We start from the raw sequence: 25,838 nt of genomic DNA, 5'->3' as shown, positions 1-25,838 counted from the left end.
TAATGAGACTAAGGGAAACAACATAGAATAAGAGTCAACATCAAACTTAAATCATCATACATTTATGTCCAAACATACCTCTACTAAAAGACTTAGCAGGGGCTAAGACATGTGTAACACTCCCAAAAACATTGTATGTGGAGTTTTAATTCTCAATAAAAATGATACTGTTTTTGTATTATGGGCATAACTTTTCATAGGATGGTCCAAATTAGGTAATTCAAATTTCAGAATACCCTCGACATCATTACGTACAACTTTTGTAAAACCATGTCTTATGATTCAGAGGTTAAGTAGGTCAAATATAATATTTTTACAAGACATGGTGCTATGATGAAATAAAGTAGTTGTAGAAGAAAAATCATATCTCACTGTAGGATACTCTAAATCAGTTGATTCTTAAACGACATGAAAGTAGACTTCCAATGATACAATTTATATAAGACACCAAATCCTAAGAAGGAACTTATCTCATTCAAATGCAACTCCAAAAAAGGGTATTCCGCTAAAAGAAGGTTCATCTCACCAACCATGGAAAGATCTAGATCCATTTGACATCACCCATTTCATCAATAGTCCTCTATTTGATATCACCCATGACATCACAATCCTCCATTAAATTTTTAAGATCATGCTTTGGAATTATTTTTATTTATTGTTAGGTCCCTCTTCTACACCTATAAATACCCACCTTATTTCCTCATTTTATTCATCAAATTTTCTTAAGCAACTCTTCTCTCCATATACTTCTTTACTCATTTTCAAATGTAATTTTAGTTTTTAGTAGTGTAGAAATACTAATCTGGTGATTCCTATAGTCCGAATAGTACACAAAATGCTCCTACGAGGAGAAAAAGCTAGGATTTTAAGAGTGTTCATTGAGTTCTTTAATTTGGACTAAAGTTTTAGATTCCAGGTATGTAAGGCTATTCATAGCATTGGATTGAGTTCGTCCATGCGCCCAACATTTAAATTCATCGTAATTGAGTAATAGTTGAGTTTTACCCTAATTCTTGAATTCTAAATGACTTAATTCTTCTTCTATTGAGTTAGATATATTTATGCATTGAGATTATTATTATTTTTATCACTCATATTATTGGGATTATTATTCGTGGCTATTTCTCCATGAACCCTAATTGATTTGATATCCATGATTATTTTTATGCATGTTTTGAGTAAAAATGTTAGCTTTTAATATGCATTGACAAAAAGAGTGGTTTGAATTAATACTATATATGTATTTTATTGAGTTTAGAAAGAGAAAAAATATTGAGTTTAACTGAATTTGATTCTTTGGGTTAAATGATGTTTTGAGTAAGATATTTTGAAGTATAATGATTTGATGAAGAGGTAATGATGATGATGATGATGCACTGAGATGAGTTTGATGTTTTAAATAAAAGTCCAATGAGACTAGATGATGAGGTTAATATGAGCATATATTTTGGGACTAGTATTGAGCACCGAGTTGGGTAAGAATTTAATTGACTCAAACCCAGAACTACATAGTCAGCGTAGGATGGAGGCTATACCTCTTACGTCCCAAAAAGAGGACTTTGATGATTGGATCCAAGATGGTGATATCCTTTATCCTGGCAAGGTATTGGATGGATGTGGCAATGACATTGCTTCATTGTATCATCACTAGCTCATAAGTGATGGTTTTCAGTTAGAGAAACTCCCAACTGAGTAAGTGTTGCTTATTATTATTTTTAAACTTGCATTACATATTGATGTTGAGATGATGTTGAGTTCTGAGCTGATTCTTCTTGAGAGAAGTTTCTTGATATCTGTCCTTACTTTCCTGCTATTTTACATACTCGTACATTCCATGTACTGATGTCATTCGACCTGTATCATTTTATGATGTAGATATAGGTGTTAGAGATCTTCAATAGGCGCATCATTGAAGATTATTACTTTTTAACTATTTAGTGATTCCTTCTTGTAATAAGAGGAAATCTTTATCCTTTTATTATTGTTGAGTATTATATTTCTTTTGAGGTAGCCATTGACATGTCATTGGCACCGTCTGATAGTGTTAGAGTCTTCATAGATAGAGTTTCATTATCTTATTGGAGTAGTTCTCCTTTGAAACTACTTTTTCTAAGGATTATTTCTTTCATTTGATATTGATGATGGTGAGCCCACATAAGTATTCTTATTTTCACTTAAGTCTTCCACTGATGAACAAATGAGTAATGAGACCAAGTAGTTCTCTCAAAGGCTAGAGATGGTTTCTGGGTGTCGGCCATAACTAGGGTATCCTCTTAGGGCATGACAAACTTGGTATCAAAGCATAGTTTTCAATAGTCCTAGGGTGTCTATGAAGCCGTGTCTAGTAGGGTCTTGCTTATGTGTGTGTCTTGCACCACACTTATAATCAGGAGGCTATTGTACATTAGGAATTATTTTACTTCTTTCATAATTTGAGTTCGTGCGATAGAGTTTAACTCTATAAAACTTCCTTTCTAATCCATGCCTTTACACGTTGTGGACCATGCCTCCTAAACATACAACCACTCAGAGGTAGCTGCTAGCACTGAGGTTCCACAGTCAAAGATCCCTCTATTGAGAACTAGGGGCCGACCTGCAAGGTCTATTGAGGTAGCCCAAATACCTACTGTTCAGACCATTCCTACATTAGAGATGGAATTCAGAGGAGTTATTGCCATGCTTACTCAACTGGTAGATTTCCAGATGGGTAACCATAGTTCACCAACTCCTAGCTCTAGCTCTTAAGAGCCGTTTGCTACCACAGGGATTAGAGATTTTCTGAGGATGAACCCGCCAGTCTTCACAGGCCTAAGGTTGAAGAGGATCCTCAAAATTTCATTGATGAGATGTGGAATATCTTGATAGTGATGCATACTAACGAGGTTGAGGGTGTTGAGTTGGTTTCCTACCAGCTCAAGGATGTGGCGAACATGTGGTATGACTAGTGGGAACAGAGTCGTTGTGAGGATTCTGGACCTACAGTTTGGGATGAGTTTGAAAGCGCCTTCCTTGACCACTTCTTTCCCCAAGAGCTATAGGAAGCAAAAGTTAAGGAGTTTTTGAACCTCAAGCAAGAGATCATGACTGTAAAGGAGTATAGTTTGAAGTTTATTCAGTTATCCAAATATGCCCTAGAAATGATTTCTCATATGAGGGCTAATGAGGAAATTTATCTTTGGCCTGGACAAATATGTAAAGAAAGAATATAAGGCAATGCTAATGATTTCTGACATGGATTTTTCTATATTGATGGTGTATTCTCAGAAGGTTGAGGATAACAAAGAAAGGATCGAGAGAAACACTTAAGCAAGAAGGCTAAGTCTGGTGGGCATGAGAACGAGCAGAAGCAATGAAAGGGTAACAAGTCCTTCTTTCAGAAGAGGTCTTCTAATTATGAACCTTCCTCAACAAGTGCTTTTACACCTAATACCACGTATGATTAGAGGTCATTGAGTCACCAAAACTTTTGACCTCAGGGTTATCAGTCCCAAGTAAGTGTGGCTCAAGGTTCTAGAGGAAAGACACCGTGTGCTAGATATGAGAAGCTCTATTTAGGAGAGTGGCATGAGGGAACCAATGCTTGCTATAGATGTGGAAAGACAAGTCACTTCTAGAATAAGTTTCCTTCAAAGAGATAGAGAGATAGAGGTAGTAGAGCTCAGTTTTCTTCTCCAGCACCATAGAATAAAGGTAATTAGAGAAATGCAGCTTCAGGTGCAAGCGGGGGAACAAACCGTCTGTATGCTATCGGTAGTCTCCAAGACCAAGATAATGCACCCGATGTTGTTATTGGTATGCTCCGATACATTTTTTTCATGTGTATACATTACTTGATTCGGGTGCTATGATATCTTTTGTGACTCTTTACTTGTATAGTAAATTTGAGATCCTTCCTGAGTGTCTTCTTGAGCCTTTTAGCATGTCTACTCCTGTTGGTGAGTCTACCTTAGCCGAGAGGGTCTATAGAGATTGTATTGTGTCAATCTATCATAGGGATACCATGGCTGACTTAGTTGAGTTGGACATGATTGATTTTGATGTGATTCTTGATATGAACTGGCTTTATGCTTGTTATGCCTCAGTTGATTGTAGAACTCGAATTTTCAAGTTTCAATTTCTGAATGAGCCTATCTTAAAGTAGAAAGGGACTTCTGTAATGCCTAGGGGTAAATTTATTTTCTACCTTAAGTCCAGAAAGTTAATCTCCAATGGATGTATATATCATATAGTTTGAGTCAAAAATAGTAATGATTAGGCTCCATCTCTTGAGTCAGTTCCCTTTGTGAATGAGTTTCCTAGTATTTCTTGAGGATCTACCCGAAATCCCTCCTGATAGAGAGAGACTTTGGTATTAATGTCCTTTATGATACACAACCTATATCCATTTCTCCTTATAGGATGGCTCCCACTGAGCTGAAAGAAAAGCTGAAAGATCTCCTAGATAAGGGATTTATTAGGCCAAGTGTCTCACCTTGGGGTGCTCCTGTCCTATTCATGCGAAAGAAAGACAGGCCCCTTAGAATGTGCATTAATTAACGATAACTAAAGAAGGTCACCATAAATACCATGGATCCTCTCCCCATGATAGATGATTTATTTGACCAACTTCAGGGTGCCACATGCTTCTCTAAGATAGACCTCAGATCAGGATATCATCAGTTGAAAGTGAGAGAATGTGACATTCGAAAGATGCCTTTCCAAACCAACTATGGTCATTTTGAGTTTCTTGTTATGTATTTTGGATTGACTAACACTCCTGCATCTTTTATGGACCTCATGAATCGAGTATTTAAGCCATACCTAGATATATTTGTGATTGTCTTCATTGATGATATTTTGGTCTACTCTAGAAGTAAGAGTGAACATGCTAACCACCTGAGGATTTTCCTACAAACTCTCAAGGAGAGAGAGTTATATTCTAAGTTTTCGAAGTGTGAGTTTTGGATTGCGTTTGTAGCATTCCTAGGCCATATTATATCTAGTGATGGAATTCAAGTTAATATTCAAAAGATTGAGGCAGTTAAAAACTGGCCTAGACCCATCTCTCCAACTGACATAAGGAGTTTCTTGGGTTTGGTTGGCTACTACAAGAGGTTTGTTAAGGTATTTTCATCCATATCCTCACTATTGACTAAACTGACTCAGAAAAAGGCTAAGTTTCAATGGTCTGATGCTTGTGAGAAAAGCTTTCAAGAGTTGAAAGCTAGATTGACTACTACTCTAGTGTTGTCCCTACTCGAGGGAGTGGATGGTTTTGTAATCTATTGTGATGCTTCTAGAGTTAGGTTGAGATATGTGTTGATGCAGAAAGATAAGATCATTGCATATACCTCTAGACAGCTTAAGACCCACGAAAAGAACTACCCCACTCATGACCTTGAGTTAGCAGTAGTGGTATTTGGTCTTAAGATTTGGCGTCACTATCTTTATGGTGTACATATGGATGTATTCATAAACCACAAGTGCTTGCAGTGTGTATTCAGTCAAAAGGAGATGAACTTAAGGCAGATGAGATGGCTAGAGTTGCTCAAGGATTATGGCATGAGCATCCTCTACCACCCAGGTTAAGCAAATGTAGTTGTTTATGCTCTTAGTAGGTTATCCATGGGAGTACGACCCATGTGAAAAAGGAAAAGAAGGAGTTGGCAAAGAAAGTGCATAGATTTGGGCATTTGGGAGTTTAACTTATTGACTCTAGTGAGGGTGGTACAATAGTATGGAATGGAGTTGAATCATCTCTAGTTACAGAGGTGAAAGGAAAGCAAGATCAGGATCCTATTTTTCTTCAATTGAAAGATGAGGTTCACAAGCAGAAGGTAATGGATTTTTCCAAAGAGGGAGATGAAGTGTTGAGCTATTAAGGGAGATTATGTGTTCCAAATGTTGATGGAATTCAAGAGAGAATCATGGCAGAAGACCATAATGCCAAGTATTCCACCCATCTAGGTTCGATAAACATGTACCATAACTTGAGAGAAGTATACTGGTGGAGTGGAATAGAGAGAGATATAACAGAGTTTGTGTCCAAGTGCCCAAACTGACAACAAGTTAAAGTTAAGTACCAAATAGAGATCCCAGAATGAAAGTGGAAAATGATCAACATGGACTTCATTATCGGTTTATCGTGAACTCACAAACAACATGACTGTATTTGTGTGATTTTGGATAGGATGACCAAATCGGCCCATTTTTACTGGTTAAGACTACGAACATCGTAGAGAATTATGCCAGACTGTATCTTTGAGAGATTGTTAGACTACATGGAGTTCCTCTGTCTTCATCTAAGATAGGAGAGCTCAATTCACTTATCAATTTTGGAAGTTGTTTCAGAAGGGTTTGAGTTTAAGAGTGAACCTCAGTACTGCTTTTCATCCGTAGATAGACAGCCAGGCAGAGCGTACGATACAAAATTTGGAGGATATATTAAGAGCCTGTATCATCGTCTTCAAATGTAATTGGGATGATCATTTACCTCTTATTGGGTTTGCATATTATAATTTCTTCCATTCGAGTATTCAAATGACTCCTTATGAAACTCTGTATGGGAGAAAATATAGATAACCAATTGGTTGGTTCGAAGTTGGTGAAGCTGAGTTGATTGGACCAGAATTATTTCACCAAGCTATGAAGAAGGTGAAAACCATCCAAGAGAGGTTGAGGACTTCTTAGAGTCGCCAGAAATCTTACACTGATGTTAGGAGGAGAGATTTGGAGTTCAAAGTGTGTGATTGGGTATACTTGAAAGTTTCACCCATAAAGGGTATGATGATATTTAGAAATAAAGGGAAGCTTAGTCCCCGCTACATTGGTCCTTATCAAATTGTAAAGAGGGTTGGTAACGTAGCCTATGAATTGGAGTTGCCCCCATAGTTAGCAACTATTCATCTCGTGTTTCGCATATCTATGATTAAGAAGTGTTTAGGAGATCCTTCACTTGTTGTCCTGACTGAGAGCATTGGGGTGAAAGAGAGTTTGAGTTATGAATAGATTCACGTTCAGATTCTTGATCGTCAGGTTCGCAAATTAAGAACTAAGGAAGTGACATCTATCAAAGTCCTATGATGAAATTAATTTATTGAAGAGGCTACATGGGAAGATGAAGAAGATACGAAGGCTAAATATCTTCATCTATTCGTTCCTTCCGATGATGATGTTTAAGGTAATATTCCTTACTTCTACCTTTGAGTCGATATGTATTCTTGAGTTTGAGTCATTGACTATTTGAGTATGTGTTGTTTGAGAATTTGAGTATCAGAGTTTTTAAGAAATTGATGTCTTGATGATATTCGTTCTTGATGTCTCCTAGTTTCATCTTCATTCGAGGACAAATTATCCCAAGGGGGAGATATTGTAACACCCCCTAAAATGTTGTATGTGGTGTTTCAATTCTCGATAAAAATGATACTACTTTTATATTTTGGGTATACCTTTTCATAGGCTGGTCCAAATTAAGTGATTCAAATTTTTAAATACCCTAAACATCATTACCTACAACTTTCGTGCAAACCATATCTTATGATTCAGAGGTTAAGTAGGTCAAATAAATTATTTTTCAAGACATGGTGCTGTGACAAAATAAAGTATTTGTAGAAAACAAATCACATCTCACTGTATGATACTATAAATCAGTTGATTCTTAAACGACATGAAAATAGAATTCTAATGATACAATTTATATGAGACACCAAATCCTAAGAAGGAACTTATCTCATTCAAATGCAGCTCCAAAAAAGGGTATTCCGCTAAAAGAAGGTTCATCTCACCAACCATGGAAAGATCTAGATCCATTTGACATCACCCATTACATCAATAGTCCTCTATTTGATATCACCCATGACATCACAATCCTCCATTAAATTTTTAAGATCATGCTTTGGAATTATTTTTATTTATTGTTAGGTCCCTCTTCTACACCTATAAATACCCACCTTATTTACTCATTTTATTCATCAAGATTTTTCAAGCAACTCTTCTCTCTATAAACTTCTTTACTCCTTCTCAAATATAGGTTTAGTTTTTAGTAGTGTAGAAATACTATTCTGGTAATTTTTATAGTCCGAGTAGTACACAAAATGCTCCGACGAGGAGAAAAGGCTAGGGTTTCAAGAGTGTTCATTGAGTTCTTTAATTCGGACTAAAGTTTTGGATTCTAGGTATGTAAGGCTATTCATAGCATTGGATTGAGTTCGTTCATGCGTCCAATATTTAAATTCATCGTAATTGAGTTATAGTTGAGTTTTACCCTAATTCTTGAATTCTAAATGACTTAATTCTTCTTCTATTGAGTTAGCTATATTTATGCATTGAGATTATTATTATTTTTATCACTCATATTATTGGGATTGTTGTTCGTGGCTACTTTTTCATGAACCCTAATTGATTTAATTTCCCTGATTATTTTTTATGCATGTTTCGAGTAAAGATGTTAGCTTTTAATGTGCATTGAATAAAATAGTGATTTAAATTATTACTATATATGTATTTTATTGAGGTTTAAAAGAGAAAAAGTATTGAGTTTAAATGATTTTGATTCTTTGGATTAAATGATGTTTTGAGTAGAATATTTTAAAGTATAATGATTTGATGAAGAGGTAATGATGATGATGATGCATTGAGATGAGTTTGATGTTTTAAATAAAAGTCCAATGAGACAAGATGATGAAGTTAATATGAGCATATATTTTGGGAGTAGTATTGAGCACCGAGTTGGGTAAGAGTTTAATTGACTCAAACCCTAGAACTACATAGTTAGCGTAGGATGGAGGCTATGCCTCTTACGTTCCAAAAAGAGGACTTTGATGATTGGATCCAAGATGGTGATGTCCTTTATCCTGGCAAGGTATTGGATGGATGTGGAAATGATATCGCTTCATTGTATCATCACTAACTCATAAGTGATGGTTTTCGGTTAGAGAAACTCCCAACTGAGTAAGTGTTGCTTATTATTATTTTTAAACTTGCATTACATGTTGATGTTGAGATGATGTTGAGTTCTGAAATGATTCTTTCTGAGAGGAGTTTCTTGATATATGTCCTTACTTTCCTGCTATTTTACATACTCGTACATTCCATTTATTGACATCATTCAACCTGTATTATTTTATGATGCAGATATAGGTGCTAGAGATCCTCAATAGGTGCATCATTGAAGATTATTACTTTTCAGCTATTTAGTGATTCCTTCTTGTATTCAGAGGAAATCTTTATCCTTTTATTATTGTTGAGTATTATGTTTCTTTTGAGATAACCATGGACATTTCATTTGCACCGTCTGATAATATTAAAGGCTTCATAGATAGAGTTTTATTATGTAATTGGAGTAGTTCTCCTTTGAAACTACTTTTTCTAAGGATTATTTATTTCCTTTGATGTTGATGATGGTGAGCCCACATAAGTATTCTTATTTTCACTTAAGTCTTCCACTGATGATTAAATGAGTGATGAGATCAAGTGGTTCTCTCGGAGGCTAGATATGGTTTTTAGGTATCGGCCACGCCTAGAGTACCATCTCGGAGCGTGACAACATATCCTTAGCTCACCTTCACAATAGATGGAAACACGTACTATGAAAGATACCAAAAGTCTTTAAATTATGCAAGCTAGAAAAGAAAAGAATGTTGTTCTCGAAACATGGGAACTCACCAATAAAGTAGCCTTCAACTCAATCAACTAGCCACGTGGAGGTAAATGTAGAGCTACGTCTGTCCCTACATGATGATATCATGTATGCAAAATAGTATGCGTCAGTATTTTGAATGTGCTAAGTATGTAGGCATGCATTAATATTTAAATTTTTATTTTATTTTTAAATTATAATTTATTATTTAATGTAATTATAGATAATTAATTTTAACTATACAAAAAATTAGAAAATTTTATGGTGCTGACACGTGGTGCTTTTTTCCTCTCCTATTATATATAGATAGATGTTTATAACAATATCAAAATATATTTTAAATTTTTTGATCTTAAACATTATATATATATAAAATTTAAATTAAAGAATTATCTAAAATGAAATAAAAAATATTCTTTTTAAAAAGGAATAAAGAACAAAATATGACAAATAATGCATTATTATTTGTTTACATATTGGGTATTCCTTGAATTGATTATGTTTTTCTTCTACCCTTTTCTATAGCACAACTCGACCATCATTGTTTGGGGTCTATCAAATTTATTTTTCCTGACTAGAGTCAACTCCAGCCCTGGAATTTTTTAGATCTTTGATTCCAAGGTGATTATTACGTTCTATTTCTAAATTTGTGCATTATTGCACATCTTCATCTTCATCTGGATCTGGATTTCATTTTTATATTTTCTTCTTTGGATTTTTTATGAACAATTAATTTTAATTTTTGTGTTCGTTAATGAGTTATTCTGAGGTTTTCACATGAGAGATATAAACTTTTACTTCAGTTAATGTGTAATGTGATCTCAATTTGTCCTTTGCATTTATCCTCTTACATACAGTTCGTCTTCTCCCTAGAAGATGAGATGAGGTATTTTGAGTTGTGTATAGCAAATGTTGGATGTTAGATTTCATGTAATCCTATTTGTCGTTTAGACCTTGAATATCATCTTCTGCAGCGATGAATTTGATTTTATGCCCAAATTTCCGGTAACTTATTTGTTTCTTTTTTAGGATTACAGCTGGAATGAGCTCTTTTCCTTCTCCCAACTGTCCCTGCTGACGTAGAGCTTCTGTGATTTCCTTTGTCTCCTGACCACTTTTTTGTGTTTGGTATGAAAGAAAATGTGAACATTTTTGGTGATGGAAAGGAGACAATGAATGTCACCTATGCTCCTATTTGTTTTGTGTACTACCAACTAGGGAAGTTATTTTTATGATTATTAAGCAGCTTATTTTCCTAAAGAAAATTTGATCAACCAAACTTTCAAAAAATAATCTTTCCATATTAAACATACCCATTGCCTTTTAATATTTTCCTCCATACCTAACACACCTATAGTCTTTTCACCTTCTTTTCCCACCTGTTACATATTTGGAAATGTTAAAAGCCTACGTGTTGGCCTTGTAGCTCAAGGATCAACAAAAAAAATGAGAGGAAAATGTATTTTTGATGCTCTTGTGCACAGTTAAAGAATAACATTTCAACTCCATATTTTTGTATGATAATTGTAGAGCTAAAGCAATATACAAGGAAAATAACATGTAAAGAATGTGAATAATAAGAATCGTGTTATGTTTCAACTTTTAAGCTGTTAAGAGTAACATTAATAAAAGTGTGATTTCCGTCCAACTTCCTTTCCTCTTTTGAAGAATAGAGGAGAGAGTAGTATCTTCAATCCTTTTTTACTCCTTCAATTTTAATTTATTTGTCATGTTTTGACTTGGCATGAAATTTAAGAAAGTAAATAACAATTTAAAAACTTGTGATCATAAACTAAAGATATGTAAAATGTATCAAATATCCTTTAATTTTGTGGTCTAACAGCTTATTTGGATTGGCTTATAAGTTGCCGGCAATAACTTATAAGTTGTTTTCAGTTTTTTTAAGTATTTGGTTGGCCAATTTAAAACCATTTTGTGCTTAAAATAAACTCAAAATAATAATTGAGCCTGTTTGATTTAGCTTATCTAAAATAGCTTATAAGCTGACTTTTAGCTTGTAAGTTCTTTTAGATAAGTTAAGTCAAACAAACACTAAATCATGCTATATAGGAAGTAATAATTAAAGAGTTGCCAAAAAATAAAGAAACCTACATTCTTTTTTGGAATTGTCTTAGAAGGAAAGTCAGACAAACATATTGAAACAGAGGGAGTATATTACTTTGAGTCTGTGACTGTAAAATTTTCGAGAAATCCAAGAAGCATTGTGTTAAGAAACTCAGTTTAAACCTTCTAATCAAAGCTACTGAATCTTTATTATTTACCAAAACATATAAAATATTGGATGCAATCACTCTCATTAAGTGATCCAACCTAGAGTGTAGCTGGGATTTTGTCTTTTGTCCAACAAAATACTACACTTGGACTGGATTTCCTGAACCACTTTATGACTTCAGCTCATTTGAAGATTCATGTATAAGTTCAGCCATTTGCTATGATCTTGTCTTCAACTTTCGGTAGTCTCTCTCTTTCAATTCACTTTCATGGGTCCCCTAGTTAAACATTATATGCGTGACTATCTCTCTCTATAAGCTACATGTCATGGACAACAGACTTTACATATAGGTGAGAGTAATGATTGCTTCTTCTGTACATATGTCAATAAAAGGTTTTCATAGTCTTGCGCGTATCTTTCTTTTTGGCTTGATAAATGTGGAGAGGAGAGAGTCCATTTTTAAATTCAGTACATGCTTTTTTCTCTAACATGTTATGATCAATTGTGCTTAAAATTCTGTCTTATTATTAGCAGGAGTTTTGAGAAATTAGGATGAAGGCACTTATTCTTGTTGGAGGTTTTGGTACTCGGCTGAGGCCAGTAACTGTTAGTGTCCTAAAGCCACTGGTTGATTTTGCCAACAAGCCCATGATTTTGCATCAGGTAAAATTCCTGGTTAGCCTCATTTATTTTACAGTCATAGGGATGATTATTTTATAAATATCATTCTAATACAAAACCTCCTCATAGAAATGTGACTTTTAAGCAGATTCCTGATATTGCTTTCTATCCTTTTAGTTGGTTATTTGAATTTTGAGAACTTCAGCTCACTATTCCAGTTTGGACCTTATATTAGATAATAGGATTTTGCATACCTTGTCTGTAACCCAACATTTTCAATATTATGTTTCTCTCTATGACCCCAATCCTGTCTTCCTCATTTAAAGTTTCAGGTGTCCTATGTCCTGGAGTATCTAGGGCTTAATAACCCCTACCTCTGCTAGGACAGGATCCTAAAGGAGAATGGAAAATGTAAATAAGAATTCACTTTTGCCTTGCACACGTTCTTCCTTTTTGCTTATGAAAAATAAATTATACTGAATCATATCTTATTAAACATTTTATGTGTTAGATCGAGGCTCTCAAGGCTCTTGGAGTGACTGAAGTGGTCTTGGCTATTAACTACCAGCCAGAGGTCAGCTTCTCTCCATTAGAGATCGTAAATATATAATGAGCAACTAAAAGAATATACAAATGTTATTTCACGCAGGTGATGCTGAACTTTTTGAAAGAATTTGAGACAAAAATGGGGATTAAGATTATATGTTCTCAAGAAACTGAACCACTTGGGATTGCAGGTCCCCTTGCTTTGGCTAGAGACAAGCTGGTAGATGATGCTGGTGAGCTGTTTTTTGTTCTTAACAGTGACGTTATCAGTGAATATCCTTTCAAGGAGATGATTGAATTAAACAAATCCCATGGAGGTGAGTCTTCTTTAATGGTGACTAAGGTGAGTTCTTAGTTACATCTTTTGTTTGAATTTAAGTTAGTAGGGGCCTCCCATGATTTTTGAGGATGATCGTGCATATAAAAGGTAATATAACTGGTTGATACAGGTGGATGAACCTTCCAAATATGGTGTTGTTGTCATGGAAGAATCCACTGGCCAAGTTGAGATATTTGTGGAAAAGCCTAAGTTATTTGTTGTCAACAAGATTAATGCTGACATTTACCTGCTGGACCCTTCCGTTCTTGAAAGAATTCAATTAAGACCAACATCTATTGAGAAAGAGGTTTTCTCAAATATTGCTGCTGAGAAAAAGCTATATGCTATGGTCCTACCTGGGTCTTGAATGGATGTTGGACTGTTAGTAAACTGTATTGAAAAATATTAAAACAGTAACAACAACTAAAAGTAATAAAACACAGAATTTGGAAAATTAATGCAAGAATAAAATCGAGCCCACTGACTGCACAGTGTGTCCTTAAGAAAATTATTCCCCTCAAAGTATCCGAGGTTTTGGAATCTTTCCTCCTAGGATAGAACGATTTACTCACCAAAGTAGAGGTACTGCTAATTTTTGGTGATTGCGAACCACTTGATGGCTGTATTTCACATGAGTTTTAGGAAGTGCAGAAAGAAGAAGAAGATGGTATATTCAGAATTTTCGTATGGAACATTCTGAGGATTAACAGATATATATAGACTGTTTACACATTTTAAGAAAAGGCACCTGTTGGGAAAAAGTTTGCCTGTTGAGAAAAGGTTTGCAACTTTTCGGACAAGGTTGCAACCTTTCAAAAATTCGTTGAAAAAACGAAGGAAAATTTTAAATTAATCCGGGAAAGAAACGGGTCGCGGGTCAGGATTTTTTCACTTAATTAATTAAATAAATAAATAATATTAATTAATTAAAATTTAAAGAAAATTTGGTCCAAAAAGATTATCAATCAATCATATCAATTGACCAAATCCAAATCCAAATCCAAATCCAAAGCCGAAGCCGAAGCCGAAGCCGTAGCCGAAGCCGAGCCGAGCCGAGCGAGCGACGACGACGACGGCGCGAGGGGAGACCCTCTTCTTGACCCTTTAGCAACATGAAGGAATGCTTCTACTTTTTAGTAGGAGACCAAATCCAAATCCAAATCCAAATCCAAAGCCGAAGCCGAAGCCGAAGCCGTAGCCGTAGCCGTAGCTGAAGCCGAGCCGAGCCGAGCGAGCGACGACGACGACGGCGCGAGGGGAGACCCTCTTCTTGACCCTTTAGCAACATGAAGGAATGCTTCTACTTTTAAGTAGGAGACTTTTCATTTCCACCAGCTATGTGAGACCAAAACTTATTAAATAAAGCAAGAGAGAACATATCATCTTCCTCTCCATTTTTTCCCCCTCAATTTCCCATTCAAACTATCAATTAAACCCAACAATCCCCCACATGAATGGGGAATGTCTACAAGATAAAGGAATGCACGGATAAGTGTGTGATATACAAGCGAAGATTAATTGCATCTGGATAAGTAGGTTTTCCTTTGAACTTTCCATAGTGAACTTATATAGGATATACTCGATCAATCGGTAGATGCAATATCTTTGAACCGTCGAACTTTGTTGTATAACTAGACAACATAAGTCACACAATTAATCATCAACCATCTATGGTTCTCATAGTTGTGTTCTTTTCAGCCATGAACACCGCCTGGTTTCGTGAATGCATAGAGAATGGGCCTTTACCGTCATTCCCCTTGAAGCGGCTTATACTTCACATTCACATAGGTGATTTCTAAACGTGTAGTCCTATAGACACACTATCTAGTTATTTTCCGCCAGACTTAGATAATCATTAAAAAACCTTTAATGCTGTATTAACTCAGTAAAAAGCCTTAAGGTTTTATCCTTTGTTTCTGAACATTGTCATCATCACGAGAATGGATTGAGTTATTTGACAATGTTGAACCGCCAATCATAACTTTGTTTGATCTCTTTGAACCTAGTTCTTGGGATCTCTAGTCTACTAGGTAGAGTTACCGCCATGTTGACTTGTCCTAGGCCTTAACCCCATTCCCCTCGATGATCTTTCAACAGCTTCTCTAGATAAGCCTTTTGTTAGTGGATCCGATACATTATCTCTTGACTTTACGTAGTCAATAGTGATAACACCACTAGAGAGTAGTTGTCTAACAGTATTGTGTCGCCGTCGAATGTGACGCGATTTTCCATTATACATAACATTTCCTGCCCTCCATATTGCCGCTTGGCTATCACAATGTATACATATGGGTGCCAAAAGTTTGGGCCAAAATGGAATATCTTCCAAAACATTTCGAAGCCATTCAGCTTCTTCACCAGCCTTGTCTAAAGCTATAAATTCAGATTCCATTGTAGAGCGGGCGATGCATGTCTGTTTTGATAATTTCCAAGACACTGCTCCTCCACCAACGGTGAAAACATATCCACTTGTGGATTTAACTTCAGATGATCCGGTGATCCAGTTTGCATCACTATATCCCTCAATTACTGCGGGATATTTATTATAATGCAAAACATAGTTTTGGGTGTGTTTCAAATACCCCAAGACTCGTTTCATTGCCATCCAATGAGTTTGATTAGGATTATTCGTGAATCGACTCAACTTGCTAATAGCACATGCTATATCTGGTCGTGTACAATTCATAATATACATCAAACTTCCCAAAACTCGTGCATAGTCCAATTGTGAGTCACTTTTACCTTCATTCTTTTAAAGTGCAAAACTTACATCAATTGGAGTTTTTGCAACATTGAAATTTAAATATTTAAACTTATCAAGTATATTTTCAATATAATGTGACTGTGATAATGCTAGACCTTGTGGAGTTTTATGGATCCTAATTCCTAAGATTAAGTCAGCAACCCCTAAGTCTTTCATGTCAAATTTGCTAGCAAGCATACGCTTCGTAGCATTTACATCGGCAATGTCTTTACTCATTATCAACATGTCACCAACATATAAACAAACAATGACTTCATGATTTGGAATATTTTAATGTAAACACATTTGTCACACTCATTAATCTTAAATCTATTTCCCAACATTGTTTGGTCAAATTTTGCATGCCATTGTTTAGGTGTTTGTTTAAGTCCATAAAGTGACTTAACAAGTTTGCACACTTTCCTTTCTTTACCTGGAACTACGAAACCCTCAGGTTGTTTCATGTAAATTTCTTCCTCCAATTCTCCATTTAAGAAAGCCGTCTTAACATCCATTTGATGAATTTCAAGACCATATACAGCTACAAGTGCCACTAACACCCGAATAGATGTTATTCTTGTTACCGGCGAGTATGTGTCAAAGTAATCAAGACCTTCTTTTTATCTATAACCTTTGACCACAAGTCTTGCCTTATATTTATCAATAGTGCCATCAGCTTTCATTTTCCTTTTAAATATCCATTTTGATCCTAAAGGTTTATTTCCAGGAGAAAGATCAACCAATTCCCATGTATGGTTATTCAAAATTGATTGAATCTCACTATTGATTGCCTCTTTCCAAAATGCTGAATCAGAAGAAGACATTGCAGCTTTAAATGTTTGAGGCTCATTTTCAAGCAAGAATGTCACAAAATCTGGTCCAAATGAAGTAGATATCTTTTGACGTTTGCTACGCCTTGGATCCTCTTCGGTTGGTTTACTTTCCTTTTGAACTTCTCTTGGTCGTTTAGATCTTTCACTTGAGGATTCACATTTAGTTTTATACGGATAAATATTTTCAAAAAATTCAGCATTATCTGATTCAATTACCGTATTAACATTAATTTCAGGATTGTCCGATTTGTGAACCAAAAATCGACAAGCTTTGCTGTTTGTAGCATAGCCAATAAAAATACAATCCACGGTCTTTGGTCCAATTTTTACCCTTTTGGGCAAAGGAACTTGGACCTTTGCTAAACACCCCCACACTTTGAAATATTTCAAGTTGGGTTTTCTTCCTTTCCATAGTTCATATGGAATAGTTTGTGTTTTGCTGTGGGGTACTCTGTTGAGTATTCGATTAGCTATAAGGATAGCTTCCCCCCACAAGTTCTGTGGTAAACCGTAACTTATTAATAAAACATTTATCATTTCTTTTAATGTTCGGTTTTTCCTTTCCGCAATTCCATTTGATTGAGGTGTGTAGGGGGCAGTAGTTTGATGAATAATTCCATATTCTAAACATATCTTTTCAAAAGGAGATTCGTATTCTCCACCCCTATCACTTCTAATCATTTTTATTTTTTTATTCAATTGATTTTCTACTTCGTTCTTGTATTGCTTAAATGCATCAATTGCTTCATCCTTACTATTAAGCAAATATACATAACAATATCGAGTGCAATCGTCAATAAAAGTTATAAAATACTTCTTTCCACCACGAGTTGGTGTAAACTTCATATCACAAATGTCTCTGTGAATCAATTCTAAGGGACTAGAATTCCTTTCAATAGATTTATAAGGATGCTTAGCATACTTAGATTCAACACATACTTGACATTTTGATTTATTGCAATCAAAGTTAGGCAATATATTTAAATTAATCAGTTTTCGCAAGATTTTATGATTGACATGTCCTAAACGTGAATGCCATAAATTATTTGACTCAAGTAAGTAAGAAGAAGCTTGAACTTTATTATCATCAACAACCATTACATTTAGTTTGAAAAGACCCTCAGTGAGGTAGCCTTTTCCTAGATACATTTCATTCTTACTAACAACTACTTTGTCTGAAACTAGAACACACTTGAATCCATTCTTGATAAGAAGGCCGGCAGACACCAAATTCTTTCGCATTTCTGGAACATGATACACTTTGTTCAGCGTCACCACCTTGCCGGATGTCATTTTCAGAAATACTCTCCCATATCCTTCAATCTTACCAGTTGCAGAATTTCCCATATAGATCGTCGCATCAGGTGCTGTAGGGGAATAAGTAGAGAAGACTTCTCGGACTGCACACACATGCGAAGTAGCTCCCGAATCAAGCCACCATTCTTTGGGATTACCTACTAGGTTGCATTCTGATAGCATTGCACACAGATCATCAATACCTTCTTTATTTTCCACCATATTGGCTTGTCCCTTTCCTTGTCCTTTTTCGGAAGACGACAATCTGGAGCTTTGTGTTCAACTTTCCCACAATTATAACAATTGCCCTTGAACTTTTTCTTGTTCTGCTGCTGATTCTTTCCAAAAAGGTTGCTTCCTTTTCTTATTCTTTGGAGCAACATCTTCAACGATGTTCGCTCCCATAATTGTTGAATTTCCACGCAACTTCTTTTCTGCTGTTTTGTTATCTTCCTCAATCTTGAGACGAATCACAAGATCTTCCAACTTCATTTCCTTACGCTTGTGCTTTAGATAATTTTTGAAATCTCTCCACGAAGGAGGCAACTTTTCTATCATCGCAGCCATTTGAAATGCTTCATTAACTACCATACCTTCAGCAATAAGGTCATGAAAAATAAGTTGTAGTTTTTGAACTTGGGTTCCAACAGTTCTGCTATCTATCATTTTATAGTCTAGGAACTTAGCAACCACAGATTTTTTCAAGCATGCGTCTTCAGTCATGTAGTTCTTCTCAAGTGCATCTCATAATTCTTTAGAAGTTTTCACAGCACTATAGACATTGTACAAATCATCATCCAAAGCACTTAGGATGTAGCCCTTGCATAGAAAATCTGCCTGTGTCCATGCCTCAGTAATCATAAATTTTTCATTGGCCGGCATATCAGCAGCGGGCACAGGAGGATCTTCGTTAGTGAACTTCTGCATACCAAGAGTGGTAAGCCAAAAGAACACCCTTTGCTGCCATTCTTTGAAGTTGGCTCCAGAAAATTTTCTTGGTTTTTCTGCCGGTGGCACAGAAGTGCGGCTTGTTGCAGCAACAGTCGCAGAAGTAGTAGCAGTATCACTTGTCATTTCTTTTCACTGTCAAAATAGACAAACTGTCTTAATATTTCAGAATATCAGACCTTTTACAAAAACAACGACGAAGTTTTTATACTCTTCAAATCGTTGTACAAGTATGAACTTTAATATTCCAACGAAGTTTTTATACTCTTCAAGTCAGAATATTTATTTCATACGGAGTAGAAAACCACACAGGTTTTAGTCTCCAAAGACAGAATACAGTTTGATTAGAAAACAATAATAATAGTAATTTCCTTAAGATTGTTAGTAAACTGTATTGGAAAATATTAAAACAGTAACAACAACTAAAAGTAATAAAACACAGAATTTGGAAAATTAATGCAAGAACAAAATCGAGCCCACTGACTGCACAGTGTGTCCTTAAGGAAATTATTCCCCTCAAAGTACCCGAGGTTTTGGAATCTTTCCTCCTAGGATAGAACGATTTACTCACCATAGTAGAGGTACTGCTAATTTTTGGTGATTGCGAACCACTTGATGGCTGTATTTCACACGAGTTTTAGGAAGTGCAGAAAGAAGAAGAAGATGGTATATTCAGAATTTTCGTATGGAACATTCTGAGGATTAACAGATATATATAGACTGTTTACACCTTTTAAGAAAAGGCACCTGTTGGGAAAAGGTTTGCCTGTTGAGAAAAGGTTTGCAACTTTTCGGACAAGGTTGCAACCTTTCAAAAATCCGTTGGAAAAACGAAGAAATTTTTTAAATTAATCCGGGAAAGAAACGGGTCGCGGGTCAGGATTTTTTCACTTAATTAATTAAATAAATAAATAATATTAATTAATTAAAATTTAAAGAAAATTTGGTCCAAAAAGATTATCAATCAATCATATCAATTGACCAAATCCAAATCCAAATTCAAATCCAAAGCCGAGCGAGCGACGACGACGACGGCGCGAGGGGAGACCCTATTCTTGACATTTAGCAACATGAAGGAATGCTTTTACTTTTAAGTAGGAGACTTTTCATTTCCACCACCTATGTGAGACCAAAGCTTATTAAATAAAGCAAGAGAGAACATATCATCTTCCTCTCCATTTTTTTTTCCCCTCAATTTCCCATTCAAACTATCAATTAAACCCAACATGGACAACCAAGGGATTACAGCACTAGTCTTAGACTCTACCTAGATTCTTTGAAGAAGAGATCTTCACCAAAACTGGCATCAGGTTCTCACATTGTTGGAAATGTCATAGTGGATGAGGCTGCGAAAATTGGAGAAGGATGCTTGATTGGACCAGATATTGCGATAGGCCCTGGTTGTGTGATTGAGTCTGGAGTTAAACTCTCTCGTTGCACTGTGATACGCGGAGTCCGTGTTAAGAAACACGCTTGCGTCTCAAGTAGCATTATTGGTTGGCACTCAACCATTGGACAATGGGCTCGTGTTGAGAATATGACCATTCTTGGAGAAGATGTCCATGTTTGTGATGAAATTTACAGCAATGGCGAAGTCGTCTTACCTCACAAGAAGATCAAATCTATCATCTTAAAACCAGAAATAGAGATGTGAGGGTAGTTTCTAGCGCTAGGAAACAGTGAGTTATATGTTCAGTTTGTCCAAAATGTAATTTTCTTTTTCTTTATATGGTTGATTTTCAGTTTCATCTTCTTCAATTGTAAAAGTATGGGAAAGTTGAGCTATGTAGGGTAATATGCTGAAGAATAGCTGTTGTGAAAGGTATCACATATGAGATACCGAAGGTTTGTCTGTATTTCCAATGTATATACAAATAATTTTTTTTATTAGAGGTTCTCTTTAAATCTTTGTATTATTCATGTATAAATTTGTGGTGCCAATTTCCTAATTTCTTCAGAATTTGTCTGGTTGATTCCTCCATGGCTTAAAATGGTATATCTCATTGCCCTCTTCAAGAAGGCAATGGTCTCTCTATTAATGATCTCTGATCGAAAATAATTTATTAATTAAGAAAAACCATGCTTTAAGACTTTATATTATAAGTCATAAAAATACTCTTTAATAATTACTAATATAATAATTTAATTACAAGTTCTATCAAATTAGGATTATTTTATATTTGATTAATTTTTATTTTTTTATTTTTTAATTATCATATACAAGAGTTAAAAAAGGAATATGTAGTTACGTTCTTTTTTCAGAAAAGCTTTTCACTATATTTTAGGGATTTGAGTTGATACAAATCTTTTTTTAAAAAATAATTCTTATATCTCTTTGCATATTTTTCTCCAAAAGATCCAATACCCCTCTCCATATCTCCCTTTTTTAGATTTCAAAACTTAATCTATCTCTATATTCATCTCTCAAATCAAAATTCTCTTCTTTTTTTCATCCGCTACTCATAATTCTCGATTGTCTTTTTTAAATTTTGAGTTTCTTCAATTTCATTTGAAAATTATAATTATTCTTTATTCACATTGTAATCATTTAAAATTTATTAAATATAAATTTATAAAATGATTTAATTTATATTAAATTCAAGATCTATTAGTCCAAATAAACATTATGGATTAATATAATTGAGTTAATTATGTAAGTCCAATAAATATAAATTTAATCAAAAGTTCAAATACATTGATCTGGGCCACAATGATGAGCCCACCTTGTGAATGCCCATTATCATATCATCTTAGAGGCCCATATTTGGTGCCACATATCAAGTGACGTGTTATTCCAAGTCATACAATAAATCAATAGGATCATGCCATGTGTCAAAATGATATGTCCACTTTGCTAAAGACCAATATGCCATGTCACTTAAATCTGATTAGCCAAAAGGGAAGTGTGTTCTCATCACAACTCCTCTATTCTACACCTATAAATAGGGGTCCTCATAATTTAAAAAAGACACTAGAAACCTAACAAAAATCCAGAGAGAGCTCGTGGATCAAAAATACAAATTTCTTTACAAGCTACAAGTTCAAGACTTCAATAACAAAAGCATTCAAGTTCAAGAACAATTCAAGATCAAGATCACCAGATTCAAAAACAAGCTCAAAAGCCCTTGAATTCAAGTACAAGTCAAGATCAATATCAAATTCAAGAACAAATCCATATCAAGCTTGTAAAATTCGTCAAATCCACAAATCAATATCAAGACCACAAGATTCAAAATCAAGTCCAAAAGCCCTTGAATTCAAGTACAAGTCAAGATCAAATCCATCAAATTCAACCAAATTCAAGATCAAGCTTACAAGCCCTTGAATTCATATTTGAAAAGACAAATCAAATGATTCATAGAGATTGTAACACTCATATTTTGAAATCAAATACTACGGTTGTCACGATATTTTCCAGTCTTGATTATTATTTTCTTGATGCAAATTTTACTGTCTACAAATTCTGGCATGCCCAATGGGACAATATTTACCTCTCATTTCAACTTTTGAAGCATCAAATAATATCGAAATGGCTTCTAAGAAGATCATCTCCCAATCAACTTCCTCCAAGTTCTCTGCTGATATAGAAGGAATCCTCTGTGTTACCTTTGGAAGTTTTAGAGCTATTACGAGGACCAAGACCACTATGCTGTGATGAAAAACACTTCAAGTATCATCCACATCAACTCCTATTTTTGGGTCTTCAACTCCGAAAAGATCAAAGTACTCCACAAATGTTTCAGAAGGAGGAAGAAGTGTTGCTGAAAAGATCAAGCAAACTTTTTCTCTACTCAAACGCTCTGGTTACAAAAACTCTACCACAAAGGAGAATCACGATTCAACCGGTAGATCCTCTCCACATGCATCACGTAATATGATTCTATTGAAGATCAAATTATGAGAAAAATCATGCTACTCTCCTACATTCCTAATGATTATGAAAACAATGGTAACTAATGCTTCATCCATGATCGAACATATCACGACCTAACCTAGCGCCTAATTGTAACACGTTGATCAAAACTCCGAAGGGTCTCCAACCAAGCCTCTGGTATATATCATAAGTATACATAAGGTAAAACTAAAAACGGAAATATTATAAGAGAGTCTAAACCATGAATAATAAATGAAGAATGTCACATGACAACATAGACTTGAAATATTTGTCCAACTAGATGCCCTACTCATGAGCCTGGAAAGGGGCTAAGACATGTCCCTAGCTCACCCTCAATATGAAATATAAAAAAATCTTTGAAAATAATAGCCAACTCGATGAATAGTCCTCGATAAATGAGAACTCACCACAAATACCATCGGATAGAAAAACTTAACTAGCTATGTTGACGAATATGATCTTTAACCTCAACCCCTACATTATGAGACAATGTAGGCAAGAATTATGCATTAGTATGTTGGAATATACTAAGTATGAAGGCATGATATGCAATGTAAATCATGTGATGCAATGCAATGGTCAAGTAAAACACATGATAAGATGAGATAAGTAAAGTCATGAGAAAATCATAATGACCAAAGTATTTCAAAAGCATAATTGAGATCATGAAAATACATATTGTCACGATCCAACTCCGTAGGCCATAACTGGGGTCCGACCTAAACAACCTATACATACCTATCAGATGTAGTCAAGATGAACTACGAGCAATATGGTAACTTACTTAAGAACTTCAATAATTCATAACATCTTTATATAAATACATTCTTATCATTTGTCTCCTATGGAGTCACCACTAATCATATCATGAAAGGACACACAAGCCGACAAGGCTTTCATTACGTATCAATATCCACAGAATATCGTATAGACACAGCTGAACAAACTTATACACAACCCACACATATGTCTAAAGACCTCTAAGAGTATCAACAATATCATATGGTAGGACAGGGCCCCCAACGTACTCCTGAATAAACAAATATATATATATCAAGATGATCGGTACCAAAATCTAGGCTTCGGTATAATGGAGCACTCCAAAATAGCTGAGTGGAAATCCTAAGCTGACGGATTTTTGAAATGAGTATCTGTATCTGCGGGCATAAAACGCAGCCCCCCAAATAGAGGGGGCAATACGGAATACGTACTGAGTTTATAAAACATAAAATACCATAAAGGAGATCACATTTGAAATATAGATTCAGGAGACAAATATGATAATCAATAAATCACTGTACCTGCATCTTATGAAATGAAGTCATGCATATCATCATCATATACCATACCCGATCCATTATGAGACTCGGTGCTATAATTAAATCATTATATCATCATATGTATATACATATATACCATACCTGGACCTCTAGCAAGGGACTCAGTGAATAAAGTAGTGTACATTTTACCGTACCCGGCCCATATGGAACTCAGTGTCATAACCATATCATCATATACTGTACCCGGTCCTCTAGTAAGGGACTCGGTAAATAATATATTAAACTTGTGCACGACAACATACCCAACCCGGGACTTGGTGAATAATACAATAACAATATGCACGAGTAGATTATTATGAGCAACCATATATGATTAGATTATCATCTGAGATTTAATAGAATAAGTAACACTCGAGTGCCTAAAGTATGGAATTTATTAGCCAAGCAAGGGCAGTGTAGTCTGCGATAGGTATGCATTGCAGAACTAGCCATCAGGAATAACCCAACCAAAATAAAGAATTTAAGCATGAGGAAGTATAGTCCGCGACAAGTCCGCATCGTGGACCAGTTACATGTTGTGGCTAAAATTAAAGTCTGAATTTAATCTGCGAGATAGTGTGGTCTGCGACAAGTCCGCATCGTGGACCTGGGACAAGTAACGATCAAAACTGAAGCTTGAATATAATTTTCTAGATAGTGTGGTCCATGATAAGTCCGCGTCGCGGACCTGGGTGTGGGTAATGCAACAAGATGGTGCGAACAACTATTGTAAGTTAAGGACGCGAATTATGATAAAGTCTATAAAAATAGGGACTTTTATACACCAGCAACTATCCAATATATAGAGAATTTGAGGGGAAATAGCTCAATCACATTACGATCTCTAACATCAAGAATTAAATAAGGATCGTGAATTACATTCGAAATTTATGAATAGAATTACCCCAAACTCATATCATTCATTACTTAAATCTAAGGCATGCCAAAAAGGAAGAAGGGATAGATTTACATACCTTGAACTCTATCTAAATGTCCAACGTCTACTTCTTGAGCTCGTGGGTCTAAAATTAAGATGACATAGGCCACAGTTAGGTGTCCACCTTACTTACTAACTAATCCAAATATAGTGAAACTTAATAAAATTTGGGAAGCATTTTCCCTGCAAACGTAACAATCCTCGAAATTCCAATTTAGGCAAACACCAATTAAAAATATCAACAACAACAATACCAACAATTCCATCTCAAGATAGAATTAAATTCATCCTTAAGTTACTTCCAAAACAGCCCAATATATATTCAGATGACAATGCTTGTATTTACCTTTTTACTTTCGTATATCCATAGTATAACAACAACAACAACTACAGCCAATCCCCCGATATTCTATCCCACAAAATAGTTAGTAACAACCATGAAATAGTCCCCAACATATCATACCAAACAGCTCTAAAATATGTACGATATCTTGATACACTTTATTCTTCCAAATTCAAGAGCAACAACTCA

General features: G+C 35.2%; 1 long non-coding RNA gene and 1 pseudogene across 1 annotated transcript; both read left to right on the top strand.

The window, feature by feature from the left end:
• The first annotated feature begins 10,146 nt into the window (after nt 1–10,146).
• LOC129901709 (uncharacterized) lies at nt 10,147–13,199 on the top strand. The gene is made up of 3 exons (XR_008769924.1): nt 10,147–10,237; nt 12,384–12,512; nt 12,982–13,199. It is a non-coding gene; the product is annotated as an uncharacterized LOC129901709 (long non-coding RNA).
• A 1-nt stretch (nt 13,200) lies between these two features.
• On the top strand, nt 13,201–21,060 carry LOC129899838 (mannose-1-phosphate guanylyltransferase 1-like; annotated as a pseudogene).
• The last annotated feature ends 4,778 nt before the right edge of the window (nt 21,061–25,838 follow it).

This window comes from Solanum dulcamara, chromosome 8 (assembly GCF_947179165.1).
Source record: "Solanum dulcamara chromosome 8, daSolDulc1.2, whole genome shotgun sequence".
NCBI classification, from domain to species: Eukaryota; Viridiplantae; Streptophyta; class Magnoliopsida; order Solanales; family Solanaceae; genus Solanum; species Solanum dulcamara.
This window is presented reverse-complemented; position numbering and strand designations above follow the sequence as displayed.